The following is a 21,565-nucleotide window of genomic DNA, read 5'->3' as shown; positions in this document are numbered from 1 at the left end:
AGATATCAAATGAAATGGTCTGCGTCTAGCACACATACTTGTATATCAGTATAGATGATATTATCGTTATCAGATGAACAGTTTATCCAAACAGCAGTCAAATGATGCTGCATACAGAGTGTTTCACAATTCATGCTTCGCACTCCCAGCGGTTGTTGAGCGAATCAAGTTTTGCACAAGAACTCATGCAGGGAAAGTTCGTCCGACGACGCGACAGAGCGTCAAAGTTATAGGCGACAGCGCCTGTAAATGTACGTACGTACAGGGTGATTCCTTGATAATGCTATAAACGTACAAGGATGATGGAGAAGGATAAATGTGTAAGTAGGCTGTTTACGTTTTCTTATATTAATAACGCCACGTAGCGCTCTGTATAAAAATCACTGGCTGTGCTGTGTGCAGTCTGTGGCTGGTTTGCACTGTTGTTGGCCACTGTAGTGTTGGGCAGCTGGATGTGAACAGCGCGTAGCGTTGCGCAGTTGGAGGTGTGCCGCCAGCAGTGGTGGATGTGGGGAGAGAGATGGCGGAGTTTTAAAATTTGTAAGACTGCATGTCATGAACTGCTATATATATTATGACTATTATGGTAAATACATTGTTTCTTCTCTATTAAAATCTTTCATTTGCTAACTATACCTATCAGTAGTCAGTGCCTTCCGTAATTTGAATCTTTTATTTAGCTGGCAGTAGTGGCGCTCGCTGTATTGCAGTAGTTCGAGTAATGAAGATTTTTGTGAGGTAAGTGATTTGCGAAAGGTATAGGTTAATGTTAGTCAGGGCCATTCTTTTGTAGGGATTATTGAAAGTCAGATTGCGTTGCGCTAAAAAAATATTGTGTGTCAGTTTAAGCACAGTCATGTATAATTGTTCAAAGGGGACGTTTCATATGTCGACCCTTAGCCGAGGATACCTCACTGGAATCTTCTGATTTTTTCTTGTAGTTTGTGTAATTAGTGTAGCTTTTGTTTATTGCTAGCGCGTAATTGTAGAGAGAATCTCCTTGTAGGTGCAGTCTTTCACTGTTGTACAGTAAAACAGCTGTGGCATGCATGTAGATTTGCACCAAGTATTTCGCAGCTGCGCTTGCAATTAACCAGATATTATTTTCAGTGCTATGTTAATGTGTTCTCTTATTTTTGCTCTTCAAATTGTGCTTTTCTGTGTTATAGTGTGAAATATTGTGACAATAATGGCGTGTGAAAAACGTAAAACTAGGCTCCAAAGTAAACTGAGAAATAATAGTGACGACGAGCGTAGCTAACCAGCACCACTCTGTAATGAATTAACAGACATTCAAAAGTGGTAATTTGGTAATTGTGCATAGGGAAATGGAGCGGGCGGCAAATAATGGCGTAGACAGTAAAACAGGTAGTGAACTGGGAAGCATTATCGATCGATCGGTCGGCAACAGCTCACCTCAGGAATCGGGAAGGACAGAACACAATATTGCAAATACTGTAGACTCAGGTTTTGGGTTCTCACCGTTTTCTCAAATGAGTGAAGACACATTTTCCGCTTGTCAAAATGTGAATGTTGCCGGTGCAAATTCACTGCCGAAAAGAACTGAGGAACATGTTTCAGACACCAGTGCATTGTTATTACAATTAATGCAACAAATGGGACAAAAGTTTCAAAAGTTAGACATAATGGAACAAAATCAGAGACAAACACAGCAAAAGCTTCAAAAGTTAGACGCAATGGAACAAAATCTTCAAAAGTTAGACACCATGGAACAAAATCAGAGGCAAACACAGCAAAAGCTTCAAAAGTTAGACACCACACTTGAACAAACACGTGAAGATTTAACTACTGAGTTACATAACATTGAATCGAAATGTCAAAAAGTCTGTAATGACGTAAAAACACAAATTTGTGTTCATTTTCAACCTATTTTTTCGCGGCATGAAAATGCATTACAGAATCACGAAGCAGCCATAAAACAACTGCAAACTATTGTTCATGAAAATCATGAGACCTTGCAAGCTAAAATTGACTCAGTTGCATCTACTGATTCGGTTACGCAACTTGCAAAAACTCAGGAAAACTTAAAGGACACAGTAGATACTCTGAAAATTGGTTCAAATGGCTCTGAGCACTATGGGACTCAATTGCTGAGGTCATTAGTCCCCTAGAACTTAGAACTAGTTAAACCTAACTAACCTAAGGACATCACACACATCCATGCCCGAGGCAGGATTCGAACCTGCGACCGTAGCGGTCTCGCGGTTCCAGACTGCAGCGCCAGAACCGCGCGGCCACTTCAGCCGGCAAAATTGGTTCAGAAAGACACATGAAGGAAATTAGTTCAATATCAGAGAAAGTAGTCCAACTTTCGGATCAGCTAAATAATTTATCTACAAAGGTAGATGATGATCTGAATGACACAAGACCTGTAGCCTTCACTGACACTGAAGAGTAATGAACAAGTTAGAAAATTCAAACAAAATCAAAATCAAATCAATACACAGTACAAAAGAGAAATTCGGGAAGTACAAGATCAGTTGGCGCAAGTAATACAAGAATTACGTATTTCAGAGGACACTCGCGCTCCAACACGGGAAGAGGAACTTAGAAATACGGAAAAGTCACAAAATAATAACATAGGGCATTTCGGAAATTATGAAAGAAATTGGCAAGGTGCACCGAATTTTGAGATGGAACCGCCGAAACGATGCAACAATGACCGATATACGACTCGCCGACATGATGATTTTGACTATAAGCTGTTGATTACTACACGTAATTTCAAAACATTTAAGAATTCCGGCAACGACATTCATCCACAGGCGTGGCTTCATCAACTCTCTCATTGTTTTCCTCCCAATTGGTCATTAGAGCACAGATTAGAATTTATGCGTGGGTATTTAGAGAATGAACCAGCTGTAAGAATGCGATCGGTCATTCACGACTGCCACAGTGAAGGAGTATTTTATCATGCCTTCCTCTCAGCGTATTGATCTCAAGCTACACAAGACCGAGTAAAACATAGCATCATAGTGACGAAACACTTTGAACAATCTGAATTTTTCAGTCTTGTCAAATATTTTGAAGACATGTTGCATTAGAATCAATATCTTTCAAACCCATACAGCCCCTCAGAACTCATCCGCATTTGCTTAGTCAAATTGCCTTAACATTTACGACAAATTATTTTGGCAGGACGTTGCAAAGACGACATTGAAGCTTTTCAGGGACTGTTACAAGAATTAGAAATTGACACAGACAGTCGCAGGATGCGAAAGCAGGAAAACAATCACTATAGGTCACATCCGTCACAATTCCGTGACGACAGAAACAATAACTGGACACGACAAGTCTATTCTTACAACGCAAATCGTTACAACGCAAATCGTGACCAAAACAGACACCAGCCATATGACAACCACTGGCAGAGTAATAGTAGTTACAGAGAAAGATCGCATTTCCGTAATAATGAATATGACAGAGATTACCATAGAAACAGACAGTATGGGAACAAAATAAATTATTATCAAGGTAGACAGAATAACCTCAGATGAAACAGTTCAGCGCGCAGTTACGATTCCGGGAGAATTTCTCCAACACATGACCGACAAACAAGAAACTATGTAAACTACCAGCAAAACGACAGATCTGAATTCCATCAGAACTGGCGGAATTGAAACAGAGCAGGGCACTCTCGACAAGGTGAATTTGTAGAAGTTAGGTCTCCTAATCCCAATAACGACGCACGCCAACAAAGAGACTCGCACCGCAGGCAGCCACGTGCGCCGGCTGGCTCAAGGAAAAATTACATAGACGCTAACCTTGAGAAAAATTTTAGCATTCTTTACCAATGTACCATATACCACATGATAATTCCACTGAAGCTGAAACTCTGCGTACTAGGAAGAGTAAAGGTTTACACCACATTTCACATGTAAAACCGTTAATTGAAAGATAATCTGCTTTTTAACTTTGTCTTTGCCATAAAACTTTTCATTTCACATTTCTAGTATGCATTGTCAGACTTAGAAACTGTTACCATGCAACAATGTTTGAAGTTAAAATTCCAATCAAGAACCAAGAGAACTTATTTAAACAGAAATTACGAATGCATTGTTATGGTGAACAGATGACTCAGTGTTATTGTGTTTGTACATTCTTACTTGTTAGTTGCACGATTACTAACGACTATAAGGCTCACATACTTAGAACATTTACCAGTACTGCTAATGAGATTTTAATGCAACATTTTGGTTTACTTGAAAATATATTATGGATTTAAAGTACTTTCTGTGAGATTACCGATGACTTAGTATTTGGTTTCTTTGACAGCTACACGATTATATCACGACGCTACTAATATGTGACACGATTTACATTGTTGCTTTTGCGGTGTATCTGTTTTATATCTGCACAGTTTTTATGAATTATTCTGGAAAGTAAAACATGTTTTAGTAGTAACTTTTGTGGTATAGTTATAATGAGACAGCCTTTTCCGTAGCACAACAATACTTTACAGCACAGTACTTTCTTCATCACGACAATAAGCGTAATAACTAAGATATATATATGCAAAGCATTTCACTTTTGTTGATCATGAGGTAAGTACATTGGCTTCTGCAGAACTTAGCTTTCGGGGGACAATAACTACGACACTTCCACAGAGATTATCTTACAGCAAGACGCACATTTAGCGCTACAGGAAACGTATTTGAGTGATTCATTTTGTACTTAAATCATTTATTTTTAAAGATATTTGAAGTACAATGATACAAAGGTTTTCTGTGATACATTTCATTCCATTGCTGTAATCTGTAACACCTGAGGGTATAATTACATTAATCCTCAGGGGGGTACACGCTTACTTTGTGTACCATGTGTTTGGCAAGCACAAGGAGCCCTAGCTAATATGGTATTTGCTTATACAACTTTATGCATCGGTACCATATTTCTCTAACACAGAATTACACAGCTATCTGATCATTTAACTGAGAGAGACAAATATTTATTTTACTACATCAGTGACAGATGTGTACGTAATTACACAGTTGGATAACTTCACACAACGAAATTGTATTTTGGCTGTACTTTGTGAACTGTTCATATTTTTTCTGAACCATTGTGATGCTATGAGGGCTTTGAATGATGTATTTGGTATGAGATCATGATTTTTAAAGTACGTTTGAGGTAGATGACACTATTGAAATGAGCAGAGAATATTTTTTTAGGTTTTGAAATTATTGGAGAAAGCTACGACGATTTTGAGAATTGACTGAGATGTTATGATATTATTACGATGACAATGTGTATTATGCTGTTGAGGTATGTTTATGATCAATAAGCAGATGCTATATGAGGAATGTGATTACATGTTTATATGTATATGAATAATGAATAGAAGTTAGGGACTCTGGTTGGTGAAAAAGGATGTTGGAAACCAAGAATCGTACTTTAAGAGTTATGAAATGTGTGTATATGCGTGAATGTATCACTATGCTGGCGAAAAATTTTTGGACGCTGTTATATTTACAGGATTTTGTTTCTACAGTTTTGAAACGCAAATTCTCGACCTGTAGTGCAAACTGGTGTCGTAAATATTTCGGTAAGAAGTTAAGTGACCACCTGCACGTAATGTGTCGTGGGCACCCAGCTGCCCGACAGTCGCCTTGAAAAAAGCCATTAGTGTGTGCCTTTCAGAGGCACAGGTGAAAAAAAAAAGGCCATTATCCTCGCTTATGACATTCCTTTGAAGAAAGCATCGCAAATACGACACACTCAGTCTTGAAAACATGTGATTATACTGTGGAGTTCTTAATTTATGATATTTACTAAAATGCCTAATGAAACGATGAGAAACATTTCACGGCTGTTGTCTTGCTAGTTGAGAGAAATGCCATATAGCTTGCTTTATGTATTTATTTACTCATGTTGTTTAATATCTAGTTTCTAGCTGCACTGCAGCATTGGTTAAAATAAAATTTAATAGATGTACTAATATAGTTATTTTATGCCTACAGATCCAGTTAATAAGAAATTTATGATCTACTTCCAAGAAAACGAGGGCACATAGACATTTCCCTTCACAGGAATTGCATAAATAATTTCTTTACGATTTGGTAACTTATCTGCTAGTGTAAGTTCTCATGATGCATCACTCTAGTGTTAAGATGTGACATAGGTATTAGACATGGCCATCTTTACTGTAATATTTTTTTATGCTTGAGCTTTGTCATAATTACATATAAGTTATTGCATTTGCTGCTGCTGCTTGCTTTGCCAATTTCCATTTTTTTGTCATTGCTGTTTGTGTTAATTGTTTTGTGCTGCTGTGTTGCCTTGTCCCTTAGGATATATGTCTGAGCTCAGTAGATTTAACTTAGCTTAAGAGGGGGTAGACTATATAAGAAACTGACTATGGATAATAGGGAAAGAATGCATTGAGAAGTTATATGAAAAAGATATGGGCCAAAATGAGTATCGTTCAATGAGAAATAATTATTTTGAAAGAAATATGAATAGACTACAGAAAGGAGGTATAGATAGGTCTTTTTGGGAATAATGATAAATGAAGGGAGATCTCCAAGAAGTAAAGAAAGTTTTGTTTGCAAAATACTGCAGTAAAACAAACCCTGTCCTTTCCTTTTTTATTATTCCGCTATATGTTTGTGTACCCTCGTGTATTTGTGTTTTTTCTGTCTTTATGTGTTTAGCTAACAAGATTTATGTTGTAGAATTTTTCTAGTACTAAGCTACATTCACTATTATGAGGAATACTGTTATCCTCAAATATAATTTGCATTAATAATATGTTATTTTCTTTGTAAAGATGTTTATAGACATTATTAATTCTGCTTTCTTTCAATGCTCATGTGTGAAATTAATGTTTCGAAACCTATTCTCATTATTTTATATATTTACTTATGTCATAATTCCTGTAACACTGATGTATATGTCTATTTCTATTCTTTTGTAAAGCCTGTATTACTACAAATGTTATATGTACTATTATGTTCTTTAATGATGTATTTTGTACCTTTGTAATTGTATTATTATGTTGTAAATTTATAATTGTATAGACACCAGTTCTTCTAATTAAGTTACATTTCACTGCACACGTTTCTGTTGGTCATAGTATATGGACAATATGTGAGAAGTTGGGACTGTTAGTGTTTGCACATGTATTAATAATTCAGCAAGGGACTGGATAACAGCATTGCTGGTTCTAAGGACATTAAAAAAAATTTTTTTTAGTGCACAAGTGGTGGTTATAGACTTGCTATATTGTCCGCAAGACCCTTCGATGGTGATTGTGTCCTACAAGGACTACAATGGGTCTACACCTTTGATGATCCACCAATACCATTATTTCTACAAGGACTGCAGTGGGTCTGCACCTCTGGTGGCCCACAAATACCACAATCTCTACCAGGACTACAGTGAATCTGCACCTCTGGTGGCCCACCAATACCGTAATCTCTACCAGGACTGCAGTGGGTCTACTCTGTGATGACCTGCCTACCAATATTCTTCAAAACTTTGAATGACTCTGCTGTGGGTTTGCTCTGTTGTGGCCCATTACTTGTCTGCATGTCGAGAGTCAGCACTGTCTTTCCGTTGGAAGAACAACACTACTTCTTCAAGACTGCATGGAAGTCCACTACTTCTGTGTGCATTTAATTTTACTGCTCAGACTTTCAGAAAAACACTGCAATTTTACTGAGATGAATGATCAGGACTGTCTTTATGGACTGTGAGAAAATTTTAGCTTTTGACCAACATTGTATCAATAAGTGTGAGCATTTGATATCTTTGTTATTGTAATTATGAAAAATTTTATCAAATCATTATTGGCCACTGCCCAAAACAATTTGTAAAATTTTTTGTGGGGAGCATGGGGGCTATGTAAGTAGGCTGTTTATGTTTTCTTATATTGGAAACGCCACGTAGCACTCTGTATAAAAATCACTGGCTGTGCTGTGTGCAGTCTTTGGCTGGTTTGCATTGTTGTTAGCCATTGTAGTGTTGGGCAGCTGGATGCGAACAGCGCGTAGCGTTGCGCAGTTGGAGGTGAGCCGCCAGCAGTGGTGGATGTGGGGAGAGAAATGGCGGAGTTTTGAAATTTGTAAGACTGGATGTCATGAACTGCTATATATATTATTTGTATTAAGGTAAAGACATTGTTTGTTCTCTATTAAAATCTTTCATTTGCTAACTATACCCATCAGTAGTTAGTGCATTCCGTAGTTTGAATCTTTTATTTAGCTGGCAGTAGTGGCGCTCGCTGTATTGCAGTAGTTCGAGTAACGAAGATTTTTGTGAGGTAAGTGATTTGCGAAAGGTATAGGTTAATGTTAGTCAGGGCCATTCTTTTGTAGGGATTATTGAAAGTCAGATTGCGTTGCGCTAAAAAAATATTGTGTGTCAGTTTAAGCACAGTCATGTTTAATTGTTCAAAGGGGACGTTTCAAATGTATCACTCTGCGTTAAGGGTCCCTGGTTTGGACACGAAAACCTTCTGATATCTCTGACAGTGGAAAACATGTATCGGTGCCTTTGTTGCTAAGATTGCAGGGTAGGCAATTTTCCGAGGTGGTAGTATGGATGAAAAAAAGTCTAGTAACGTGGGCTCTAAAATGCATATCTTCAAAGATGTGAGCACTTGTTCAATAGAGGAGATGTGTTTCACACTAACGAAGATGAACAAGTGCTCATAGCTCCTGAGGTACGTATTTTAGACCCCGTGTTTACTAGACAGTTTTGTTGTCTTGGTCTATTCTTCCGCCTCTGAAAGTACATTCTCAGCAACAACAATACAGGTACATGTACTCCACTGTCTGAGGCAGTATCAGAATGATTGTCGCTTGTAACCTCTGACTCGTTCGTTTCCAACCAGCTACTCTCACCTCACATTGTTATATTTTTCCATCATCCTTGAATCTCTGTAATATCATCACCGATTCACCGTGTATACACATAAAGGCGCCGCGGCCTATAACTTTGACGATCTTTCATGGTGTTGGATGACGTTTCCAGACGTGGTTTCCCGTGTCAAACTTGATCAACTAAGTCCCTTCTACAGCATCTAGACGTGTGTAATATGAATTTTGAAACACCCTGTTTATGGCCAAAGTTCGTCACAGAAAAATTGCAGTCCATAGATTATACCGTGTACAAACAATGTCAACTGAAAAAATGCCTCACTGTTCCGAAAGCTGTATGTGCTGTGCGTGGACTAATGAACCGGTTTTATTCCCGGCTGCACATATTATACATGGCCTATGAGACACGATCGGGGAAACAATTAGGTTTGAGAAACTCGTGATAGTTATTTAGGTATGGAATAGTTATGCTGGTTAATGATCTACTCAGCTACAAAATTAAGAAGGCAGAATTTGCAGAATGCTTTCTAACCATTTTAGGAACAGAAATTAGTGCAGGTATTTACAATCCCAACGGAATGATTTCATTTAAACAAGTTTCGCCTCCGAAAACCGATTTTCTCCCTCGGAACAAAGTGTAGATCTCGACAATATCCGTCCGCTATCTCAGATGGAAGTGGACTCTTCATTCGTTCATAAGGTGCGCACAGTAAAGTATCCCCATCGTAATGGGAAGCACATCCTTCTCTGATAACTGGATTCTGGCTCCCCCTACCACCTCAACTGCCGCACGAAACCAATAATGTTATATATGACTTACTTCGACAAGGCACAGAGCAGATTTACCGAGTCATTTATATATAGGTTTGAATTCTATTGCTCTTCCATGTCTGCCTATTCGTATAACTTTAAGTTGCTAGTTTACTGGGAATTCTATTTTTGTACGTCTGCCATCAGTGTGCTGAATTACTTATAAGTTCTCAAAAGATCAAAACTTTTTGTGGGCAGCGTACGTTGTACTTTCACGGATACAGACATCATCTGTTAAAGGATTACATGGAACTCGCAACCAGCTGGGCATAAGTGGATACAAAATGAGTAAAGAGAAAATGTTAACAGCAGATACATGATGTTCGTTTCCAGTAATCCTGAGGCTTGTCTGAAAAATAAATCTTCAGCTCTCAATTTCTTCTAATACAGCTCTTTCTAAGCAGCTGCGTTCTTACAAACGACAGAAGTATATTTATCGTGTTCTAAATGTAAAATTCCAACAATATTGTACCTCTCGAACACTGCTCTTCTTTAACACTGGAGCAATGTTTCAATCATTGTGACAATTAAATCTGTAAGAAATACAGTAGAATTTCGGATGTGGGACTGCTAAAGGTAGAAAACAGTGATGGAAATTCGTTTTTGTGTGTTTAATACTGCACGCATTTTTCCCGTGCAGTATACAACAAATCAAAACAAAATGCATTCTCATTTTATTATTTTACCAATTTGAAGGAACAAGGAGCCTTAGGGGTATAAGCCGATATAAAGGCACATAAGAATAACCTAACGTTTCCAGTCAATAGATCACAACTATCACCCAGTATTTAGGTATTTAGTTGAACCTCCACTGTTCTAGATAAGTGCAAAAATCTTCTTAGGCATTGACTCCATAAGGGCAAAGATCTCCTTCTGAGATTGACGTCCACTTCATTCGAATTGCAGTTTTCAGCTCGGACAGTCTCAGTCATAGCGATAAACACGTCGTGCAACGACTCACCTTAGATTCTCAACGGGATTTAAATCCAGACTTCTCGATAGTAAAACAGAAGCAAAATTCCTTTATCTTGAAATCACAACCTTGTCTTGAAAGACTTGTGAATCCCTGCGTTACGCAGTTGGAATAGTAAATTATCATCGGCAAACTCTTCATATATACGAACCGATTCAATTTCCAGCATTTCTGTATAATGATCGGACTTCAATTTGGGGTGCAGCCATGCTATGTTGGACGTGCCTTTAGCACAAAATGCTGTCCATATCATAATGCTGCCACCGCCATAGTTTATATTAATCCGAACGTGTTCTTTTGCACGGAAATCATGCCAATAATACTGAAAACCATCTGGCCTCTCCAAATTAAACTACTTCTTCTGTTGAATATTACTTTGTTCCATTCTACGGTCCACGACAAACGTTCTTCCACAAACTTCAGTCGAGCCTCCTAATGTGCATTGTTTAAAGGTCGAAGGCCGGATTCGCGTCTTTGGCCGGGATTGGTCTAACGCGTCTGGAGGTGACTGATAACTGCAAGTCAGCCACTATTTGGGACTAGCACAAGCGGTTGACTTTTGCTTTACGCAGAATCCAACGAGTATCTGGTGCTGATAATTTTCGTGTTCTGCCATACTTGCCGTTTTTTCCCATACTGTACACGCAATCTGACAAAATCACCGATAACACAAAGTGAGGGCTATAATTTCTTAGTAGTCAGATGACTAGTCAGGCCCATTTCTTTGTAAGGCTTAAACACGTGCTTGCTCGTCACCCGACAGTGACTTTCCACGCAACATTACCATAATAACCGGCGTACGACGTTAGGAGACGCACCTAGAAACTTAACTGTAGCGAACTCTTGACATTCACCAGAGTGCGCGTCATCCAGCGGACCTGCCTTTGTACCAGATTCCAGTCCATCCTAGCCGAAATTCCGTCTTTTTGCAGTTTTTAGGGACTCTGCGTAATTCTAATGGTGAAAAGAGAACGTATTTTGTTTTGCTTTGCTGTAAACCGTATGGGAAAAATGTGTGCGTTACCAAATACGTAAATAAACATGTTTTTTTTTTTTCACGAAAGACCACGTGCCTTTATACTAACTTACTCATGTATAAAAACAGTTTCATGCTGGCACGTATGAGAAGAAAGTGTCATATGTAAACGTCAGAAAACGTGTTGAGGATAAAAACAACGAAACAGATTTTCTCTCGATGTTGGTCCGGTACTGAATCAGAGTCCACCTTTTTGGTTCACTGTCTCCTCTAGATGCAATCTTCTGCTTTGTCACTGGTCAGATACTTTATCTTCAGGTCTATGTGGAGGATATCTGCTTTAGTCCTGTCTTGTGCTTGTTCGCGGTTGAGACCCGCTGTCTTAAGGTCTATGTGGAGACTAATTACTTTAGGAGAGTCTTGTGGTTAGTGATGGTTGGGACGCATTTGAGATCTATGTGAAGGGTATCTACTTTAGCAATGTCTTGTGCTTGGTTATAGTGGAGACACGCTGTCTTGAGGTCTACACTGCTGGCCATTAAAATTGCTACACCACGAAGATGACGTGCTACAGATGCACAATTTAACTGACAGGAATAAGATGTTGTGATATGCAAATGATTAGCTTTTCAGAGCATTCACACAAGGTTGGCGCCGGTGGCGACACCTATAACGTACTGACATGAGGAAAGTTTCCAGCCGATTTCTCATACAAAAACAGCAGTTGACCGGCCTTGCCTGGTGAAACGTTGTGGTGATTCCTCGTGTAAGGAGGAGAAATGCGTACCATCACGTTTCCGACTTTGATAAAGGTCGGATTGTAGCTGTGGTGTCACCGCCAGACACCACCCTTGCTAGGTGGTAGCTTAAATCGGCCGCGGTCCATTAGTACATGTCGGACCCGCGTGTCGCCACTGTGTGATCGTAGACCGAGCGCCACCACACGGAAGGTCTCGAGAGACTGACTAGCACTCGCCCCAGTTGTACGACGACTTTGCTAGCGACTACACTGACGAAGCCTTTCGCTCATTTGCCGAGCAGATAGAATAGCCTTCAGCTAATGGCTACGACCTAGCAAGGCGCCATAAGTAACTTCATGTATCTACTGAGTCTCACTTGTATTATCAAGAATGCTGTATACCAAAGGACGATATAAAAGTTAAGTGTTCTAGTAGCTACGTTCTTTTCTTTATCACATTCATCACGTATCCTGTTCCAGACTTAACGCCTGACGGCGTGAGTTGACGCGTGCCCTTTCGGCTACTTCACTGTGGACTGGCTGCCTTAACAGTCCACTACAGTAGCCTATCGCGATTGTGGTTTATCGTATCGCGACATTGTTGCTCGCGTTGGTCGAGATCCAATGGTGGGTTGAGGAGGGTAATACGAAACGCCGTGCTGGATCCCAACGGCCTCGTATCACTGGCAGTCGAGATGACAGACATCTTATCCACGTGCAGCCACGTCTCGATCCCTGAGTCAACAGATGGGGACGTTTGCAAGGCAACAACCATCTGCACGAACAGTTCGACGACGTTTGCAGCAGCGTGGACTATCAGCTCGGAGACGATGACTGCGGTTACCCTTGACGCTGTATCACAGACAGGAGCGCATGCGATGGTGTACTCAACGACGAACCTGGGTGCACGAATGGCAAAACGTCATTTTTTCGGATGAATCCAGGTTCTGTTTACAGCATCATGATGGTCGCATCCGTGTTTGGCGACATCGTGGTGAACGCACATTGGAAGCTTGTATTCGTCATCGCCTTACTGGCGTATCACCCGGCGTGATGGTATGGGGTGCCATTGGTTACACGTCTCGGTCACCTCTTGTTCGCATTGACGGCACTTTGTACAGTGGACGTTACATTTCAGATGTGTTACGACCCGTGGCTCTACCCTTCATTCGATCCCTGCGAAACCCTACATTACAGCAAGATAATGCACGACCGCATGTTGCAAGTCCTGTACGGGCCTTTCTGCACATGACGCTACTACGGTCGTACCTGTCTGAACGAACCTTCCACGTGAGTGCTGACGGCGGTACGTCCACGGACTGGCAGATACGTGCAGGAGTGCCGCAGGGGTCGGTCCTCGGCCCCTCGCTATACTCACTGTACACGGCCGACGTGCCGAAAGTGGCAGGAGTCGAACTGGCGCTGTACGCTGTTGATACAGCCCTGTTCACTCTTAGCATGATCGGCCAAGTGCTGAGAAACCATCTCCAACGCGGGTGCGACGCCCTGGGCTCATGGGCAACAAAATGGCGCCTAAATTCAACTCCACGAAGCGCCAGGCAGTTGTCTTCACCCGAAGACTTCTGCTGCCAGGGCTTACGCCAGTCGAAATCCTGGGAGAACCTGTCCCATGGAGTGGGACGGCGAAATACTTAGGGGTCACCCTAGACCGCAGGCTCACCTGGAAGCGTCACATCCGTGATGTGAAAGGGAGAGCAAGAGGACGCCTTCGCGCCCTGTATCCGCTGCTAAACCCGCAGTCGCCACTGCCACCGCAACTCGTCATCACGCTATATCTAACATTGTTCCGCCCACTGTTAGAGTATGCAGCCATGGTATGGGGGATAGCCGCAGGTGCTCACATTGTGACTATGCAGCGAATACAGAACCCCGCCCTGCAGACTGCTATGCATCTTCCGAGGCGCTTCTCGACCCGCCAACTCCACGACGACACCGGGATCCTGCCTCTCCGGGACAGGTTCCGCGTCATCGCCAAAAAGTTCTACGAGAAAGCGGAACACTCCCGCAACCGGCTCATCCGTGAACTGGACCAACAACCTCACCACAGACCAACCACGCGTTGGCCTGACCTGCTGAGGGATTAAGTTTTACTAATCCGCCATCAGAGTGTGTCTTTCTCTTTTTCGGGCTACACCAGCAAGAAAGTGGTAAGATATTTTTTTTCCTCTCTCCCACAGGAAGCACAGGAATGACAAATTTAGTCCAAATTTCACCATATCGAGCCAAGGATAGGCTCGTCTTTTCAGCGTCAGCCTGAAGATGGCAAGTAAGAAACTTGCTGAAACGTTTCTGGAAAACAACACATCGACTCGGCTGTCAACATGAGAAGATTTTATCATCGCTGGGACATTATTTCAAAACACGATGTGTTTACATTCTACAGTAAAAAAAAAAGTATTACGAAGGAATTATCCAAATGGGACGGAAATCGGTAAATGTGACGTACATGTAGAGGCAAACAAATGATTAACATTTCAGAAAAACTGGGCGATTTATTCAAGAGGAAGAACTTCACAAATTGAGCTAGTAAATTACGTGTTCGTTCACGTCTACCTTACGCAAGTAGCTGTTCCGCTGGTATTGACTGACAGAGTTGTTGGGTGTCCTGCTGAGGGATAACGTGTCAGTTTCTGTCCAACTGGCACATTAGATCGTTAAAATTCTGGTCTACGTACAATGCCCCAAACGTTCTCAACTGGGAATAGAACCAGTGACCTTGCTGGCGAAGGCATGGTTTTGCAAGCACAAAGACCAGAAGTAAAAACTCTCGCCGTGTGCGGGAGGGCATTAACTTGCTGAATTATTAGCCCATGATAGCTTGCCATGAAGGGAACAGAACGGAGCGTATAATATCGTTGAAGTACCGCTGTGATATATGACAACCACACTGGTCCTACTATAAATATAATGGCACCCCAGACCTTCACTCGTTATCTGGTCGTATGGAGGGCGATAGTCACTTTGGTATCCCAACGTTGTCTGGAGCGCTCTGACGTATCTTCGGTGGTCATCAGAACTCGGTTCGATGCGAGACTAATCACTGGAGACAGTTCTTCTCCAGTCAGTGATATTTTACGCCGAGTAACTGTACGTGTAAGGGACAGAACTGGACTTTGACTTGCTCCATTTGGGAAGTTCTTTCTACTGAATAAATCATCAAATTTTTCGGAAACTTATTATTTGTTTGTCTGTAAATGAACATCACATCTACCGATTTCTGCACCAATCGGATAATTCCTTTGTGGTGCGTTGTGCTTTTTTTTCCCTTAGAGTGTACAACTGAAGAGAAAGAGGCAGAATTGGAAAAAAAACTGGTCAAACCATTTGAATGCCATTGAAAAAGAAACATTTAAGGAGCTTAAATTAATCATGGATGACCCAACTAACTACGTTGTCAGCTTGGGGGTGCGCAGTTTATTGAAGCCAATAAATTGATGTGCGGTGGTCACACTCAATTACTGGCCCGACGCAGCTCTGGGCCAGCAGCTGCACCGGCGGGCGCGGTGTAATCGCACTGCTGACCGCCACATCCACAACTATTTACTGCCGCCGGCGAAAATATCTGCCGGTTAAATGGGTTACTCGGCCGCTACAAATCCAATGGGACCAACTCGGTCAGCAAGTTCACCCGACGTGGCTAAACTTATTTCACTTCGTTTTGGGGGCGCTCCAGATACATCGCGAAATTTGCAAACAATGCGGTTCGAACACGAATGCGTTAGCCACAGTTTCAGCATCGAAACAAATTTAATTTGAATGTTAATACTGGTGGATCTTGCTGAGTATTTTCAGAGTTGCAGAAATCGGTATCTTTAGTTGTCGTTGAACACTTTTTCCTAAGTCCTCTAATATTCTGTGAAATAACTGTTATTGGCACTATAGTCGGCGATAGTGAAAAATTCTCTTAAAATAGCACCGTACGAAGTTAACGGAATCTGCAATGTGGAGGAGTCGATTTCCATTCTTTGCACCGATAAGGAAGTTTCCTTTGTGAGAGAAGACGATCGACATTGCTAAGTCTCGTGACAAAAACAGAGGGAGATTTAGCATCGACGTTCAAAACAAGTGTTACCACACTGTAGAAGTGGATGTTAGCAAGGGAATGGTCAGACGTGTTGTGTTCGACGTAACGTGAGTTGGCTTTTTTCGCAGTGTCGGTCGACTTCGGAAAAAGTCCGTACGCAAAATTTTAGCTGCCGACACGAACTGGAAGGAACTGAAAAATAATTGTGAAATTTAAAGTTTAGCGCACGCTATCCGGGCTTGAAACTGCCTAGCGTACTGCACTTTATACTGCCACAACGCTACGCTCCGCCCTCTTCTCGCAGTGTTGCGAGAGCTGACGCACCGATTAAAAACGATCTAAAGATAAACACTCTTAGAGAAATACAACTTACGTTTCATCTTTAACCTTCTTTCCAAACTTTATGAATTATATGCACACAAACACGAAATTTTCAACCCATATATCTTAATTTTATGTATTCCAATAATTGAAAAAGTATGAAATGTTGATACAATGTTCCAGACATAGACACTTTGTGCTCCATTAAACTAATTTAAGAACGAGACTGACAGCCCTGTCAGGATTAGAATGACCTCTACGTTTTGGGAGAAAGCTGCGCCATAGAACTGAGACCCTCCTGTTAAGTGCTCTGCTTAGTTGATTAGTTTTTGAAAGCTGGGAGAGAAAAAAATGGTAACTTAAGAACTGTCATGGTGCAGACTGAAAACTGTAGATATCTGTCCCTAATAATTCTCCGTGTTAATGTTCAGTGAAAACCATATCACTGACGGAAAATCTCTCTCATTAAAGAGAAGTCGACATCAGACACTTTCAGGCTTTGAAATACTCCAGAGACGGTAAGTGAAAATTTGTGCCAGACATTGACTCGGATCCAGATTTCCTGCTTAATGCGAGAAGTCGCATTGGCCACCTCGGCTATCCTGGCGCGCTTCTCATCCGATCCAAATTCCCATGCCTGCCGTATGTTAAGTAGCGTCCCTATCCATTTCTCCTCCTGCTAGCAGCCCACACTGATTCCCACAGGAGTTCGTACATGCTGTACATTCGAAATGAAATAATCGTAAGACCCGTTGCACTCATAGACATGAAGATACACACACACATACCACAAATGCATGGTGCCTGTCCTGTATGAGATATCCAATAGAACAGACACCACACATATAAAAGATGTAACAAATATTTCTACTGGTGACTGAGGATGGTGTAGAGAAAAACATTATGTAAGTATTTACGTCATATGTAGACGAATAATTATAGACAATACAAGTCGTATGTTTTTAGGTTGGTTAGTATCTCCAAGTACTTGTGGTAAAAGCAAGACATTAATGTTTAAATTCAACAGGACAGCACATCAAGTGTTGAAGCTGGATGGACGTAAAACGGTTAGTCTATAGCGACAGGTATCGTTCACGTACTGGTGCAGTATGACTGTGTAGAACGCAGCAAGTTGTAAAGTCCTTGATGTGTTTTGTGGGAAGACTGTTTGACGTAGAGAAAAAACAACCAACAAACTGATGTGTGTACATTATAGGGTACGCACACCGTCTTCAGCCCACAAGTGGCCATCGGGACCATCCGACTGCCATTTCATCCTCAGCTGAGGATGCGGATAGGAGGGGCGTGTGATCAGCACACCGCTCTCGCAGTCTTTATGATGGTTTTCTTGTACCAGAGCCACTACTATTCCGTCGAGTAGCTCCTCAATTGGCATCACGAGGATGAGTGCACCCAAAAAAATTGCAACAGCGTATGGCGGCCCAGATGGTCACCCATCCAAGTGCCGACCCCACCCAACAGTGCTTAATTTCGGTGATCTGATGCGAACCGGTGTATCCACTGCAGCAAGGCCCTTGCCACCTTGTAGAGATATCTGCAAATATACGTGTTACACCCTGTGTAAGTTTATATATATTCAAGAAAATTACTGGGCCTACTAGCTGAAGAGTATTTGTTACATGCAATCTGCAGTATTTAACATTTTTATCAGTGTGAGTTCTAAATGTGACTGATAATGATACAGAATTTTTATTATCTATCCAACAATCTATAATGAGAAAGCGTTTGTTTTCCCAAACTGAAAGAAGAGTGAAACTTGAAAATTTAAGTATTCAGTTTTCCCATTTTCAAACATATTTTGATGCATCTCCTACAAACCTTTGTGTTCAGATGAATACTTCTTCCACGCTAGTGTAAAGATACATAACATTAGTAACGTGCTTCAGCAATACAAATGGCCGTATCGTAGGTGCAACCACAACGGAGGGGTATCTGTTGAGAGGCCAGACAAACGTGTGGTTACTGAAGAGGGGCAGCAGCCTTTTCAGTAGCTGCGGGGGCAACAGTCTGGATATTGACTGATCTGGCCTTGTAACACTAACCAAAGCGGCCTTGCTGTGCTGGTACTGCGAACGGCTGAAAGCAAGGGGAAACTACGGCCGTAATTTTTCCCGAGGACATGCAGCTTTACTGTATGGTTAAATGATGGTGGTGTCCTAAAATGGCTCTGAGCACTATGGGACTTAACATCTGAGGTCATCAGTCCCCTAGAACTTAGAACTACTTAAACCTAACTAACCTAAGGACATCACACACATCCATGCCCGAGGCAGGATTCGAACCTGCGACCGTAGCGGACGCGCGGTTCCAGACTGAAGCGCCTAGAACCGCTCGGCCACACTGGCCGGCCGATGATGGTGTCCTCTTGGGTAAAATATTCCGGAGGTAAAATAGTCCCCCATTCGGATCGCCGGGCGGGGACTACTCAAGAGGACGTCGTTATCAGGAGAAAGATAACGCGTTCTACGGATCGGAGCGTGGAATGTCAGATCCCTCAATCGGGCAGGTAGGTTAGAAAATTTAAAAAGGGAAATGGATAGGTTAAAGTTAGATATAGTGGGAATTAGTGAAGTTCGGTGGCAGGAGGAACCAGACTTTTGGTCAGGTGAATACAGGGTTATAAATACAAAATCAAATAGGGGTAATGCAGGAGTCGGTTTAATAATGAATAAGAAAATAGGAGTACGGGTAAGCTACTACAAACAGCATAGTGAACGCATTATTGTGGCCAAGATAGACAAGAAACCCACGCCTGCTACAGTAGTACAAGAATATATGCCAACTAGCTCTGCAGATGATGAAGAGATTGCAGAAATGTATTATGACATAAAAGAAATTATTCAAGTAGTGAAGGGAGACGAACATTTAATAGTCATGGGTGATTGGAATTCGAGAGTAGGAAAAGGGAGAGAAGTAAACATAGTAGGTGAATATGGATTGGGGTAAGAAGTTAAAGAGGAAGCCGTCTGGTAGAATTTTGCACAGAGCATAACATAATCATAGCTAACACTTGGTTCAAGAATCATAAAAGAAGGGTGTATACATGGAAGAATCCTGGAGATACTAGAAGGTATCTGATGGATTATATAATGGTAAGACCGAGATTTAGGAACCAGGTGTTAAATTGTAAGACATTTCCAGGGGCAGATGTGGACTCTGACCACAATCTATTGGTTATAAACTGTAAATAAAAACTGAAGAAACTGCAAAAAGGTGGGAATTTAAGGAGAAGGGACCTGGATAAACTAAATCAGACGTTGTAGAGAGTTTCAGGGAGAGCATAAGGGAACAACTGATAGGAATAGGGGAAAGAAATACAATAGAAGAAGAATGGATAGCTCTGAGGGATAGTGAAGGCAGCAGAGGATCAAGTAAGTAATAAGACGAGGGCTAGTAGAAATCCTTGGGTAACAGAAGAAATATTGAATTTAATCGATCAAAGGAGAAAATATGAAAATGCAGTAAATGAAGCAGGCAAAAAAGCATACAAACGTCTCAAACATGAGATCGACAGGTAGTGCAAAATAGCTAAGCAGGGATGGCTAGACGACAAATGTAAGGATGTAGAGGCTTATCTCACTAGGGGTAAGATAGATACTGCCTACAGGAAAATTAAAGAGACCTTTGGAGATAAGAGAACCAGTTGTATGAATATCAAGAGCTCAGATGGAAACCCAGTTCTAAGCAAAGAAGGGAAAGCAGGAAGGTGGAAGGAGTATATACAGGGTCTATACAAAGGCAATGTACTTGAGGACAATATCAGGGAAATGGAAGAGGATGTAGATGAAGATGAAATGGGAGATACGATACTGCGTGAAGAGTTTGATAGAGCACTGAAAGACCTGAGTCGAAACAAGGCCCCAGGAGTAGACAACATTCCATTACAACTACTGACGGCCTTGGGAGAGCCAGTCATGACAAAACTCTACCATATGGTAAGCAAGATGTATGAGACAGGTGAAATACCCTCAGACTTCAAGAAGAATATAATAATTCCAATCCCAAAGAAAGCAGGTGTTGACAGATGTGAAAATTACCGAACCATCAGTTTAATAAGTCACAGCTGCAAAATACTAACGCGACTTCTTTACAGACGAATGGAAAAACTGGTAGAAGCCGACCTCGGTGAAGATCAGTTTGGATTCCGTAGAAATCTCGAAACACGTGAGGCAATTCTGACCCTACGACTCATCTTAGAAGAAAGATTAAGGAAAGGCAAACCTACGTTTCTAGCATTTGTAGACTTAGAGAAAGCCTTTGATAATGTTTATTGGAATACTCTCTTTCAAATTCTAAAAGTGGCAGGGGTAAAATACAGGGAGCGAAAGGCTATTTACAATTTGTACAGAAACAACATGGCAGTTATAAGAGTCGAGGGGCATGAAAGGGAAGCAGTGGTTGGAAAGGGAGTGAGATAGGGTTGTAGCCTCTCCCCGATGTTATTCAATCTGTATATTGAGCAAGCAGTAAAGGAAACAAAAGAAAAATTCGGAGTAGGTATTAAAATCCATGAAGAAGAAATAAAAACTTTGAGGTTCACCGATGACATTGTAATACTATCAGAGACAGCAAAGGACTTGGAAGAGCTGTCGAACGGAATGGACAGTGTCTTGAAAGGAGGATATAAGATGAACATCAACAAATTCAAAACGAGGATAATGGAATGTAGTCGAATTAAGTCGGGCGATGCTGAGGGAATTAGATTAGGAAATGAGACACTTAAAGTAGTAAAGGAGTTTTGCTATTTGGGGAGAAAAATAAGTGATGATGGTCGAAGTAGAGAGGATATAAAATGTAGGCTGGCAGTGGCAAGGAAAGCGTTTCTGAAGAAGAGAAA

This window comes from Schistocerca nitens, chromosome 2 (genome assembly GCF_023898315.1).
Source record: "Schistocerca nitens isolate TAMUIC-IGC-003100 chromosome 2, iqSchNite1.1, whole genome shotgun sequence".
Classification (NCBI taxonomy): domain Eukaryota; kingdom Metazoa; phylum Arthropoda; class Insecta; order Orthoptera; family Acrididae; genus Schistocerca; species Schistocerca nitens.
The sequence above is the reverse complement of the archived record's forward strand: the minus strand, read 5'-3'. Positions refer to the sequence as shown.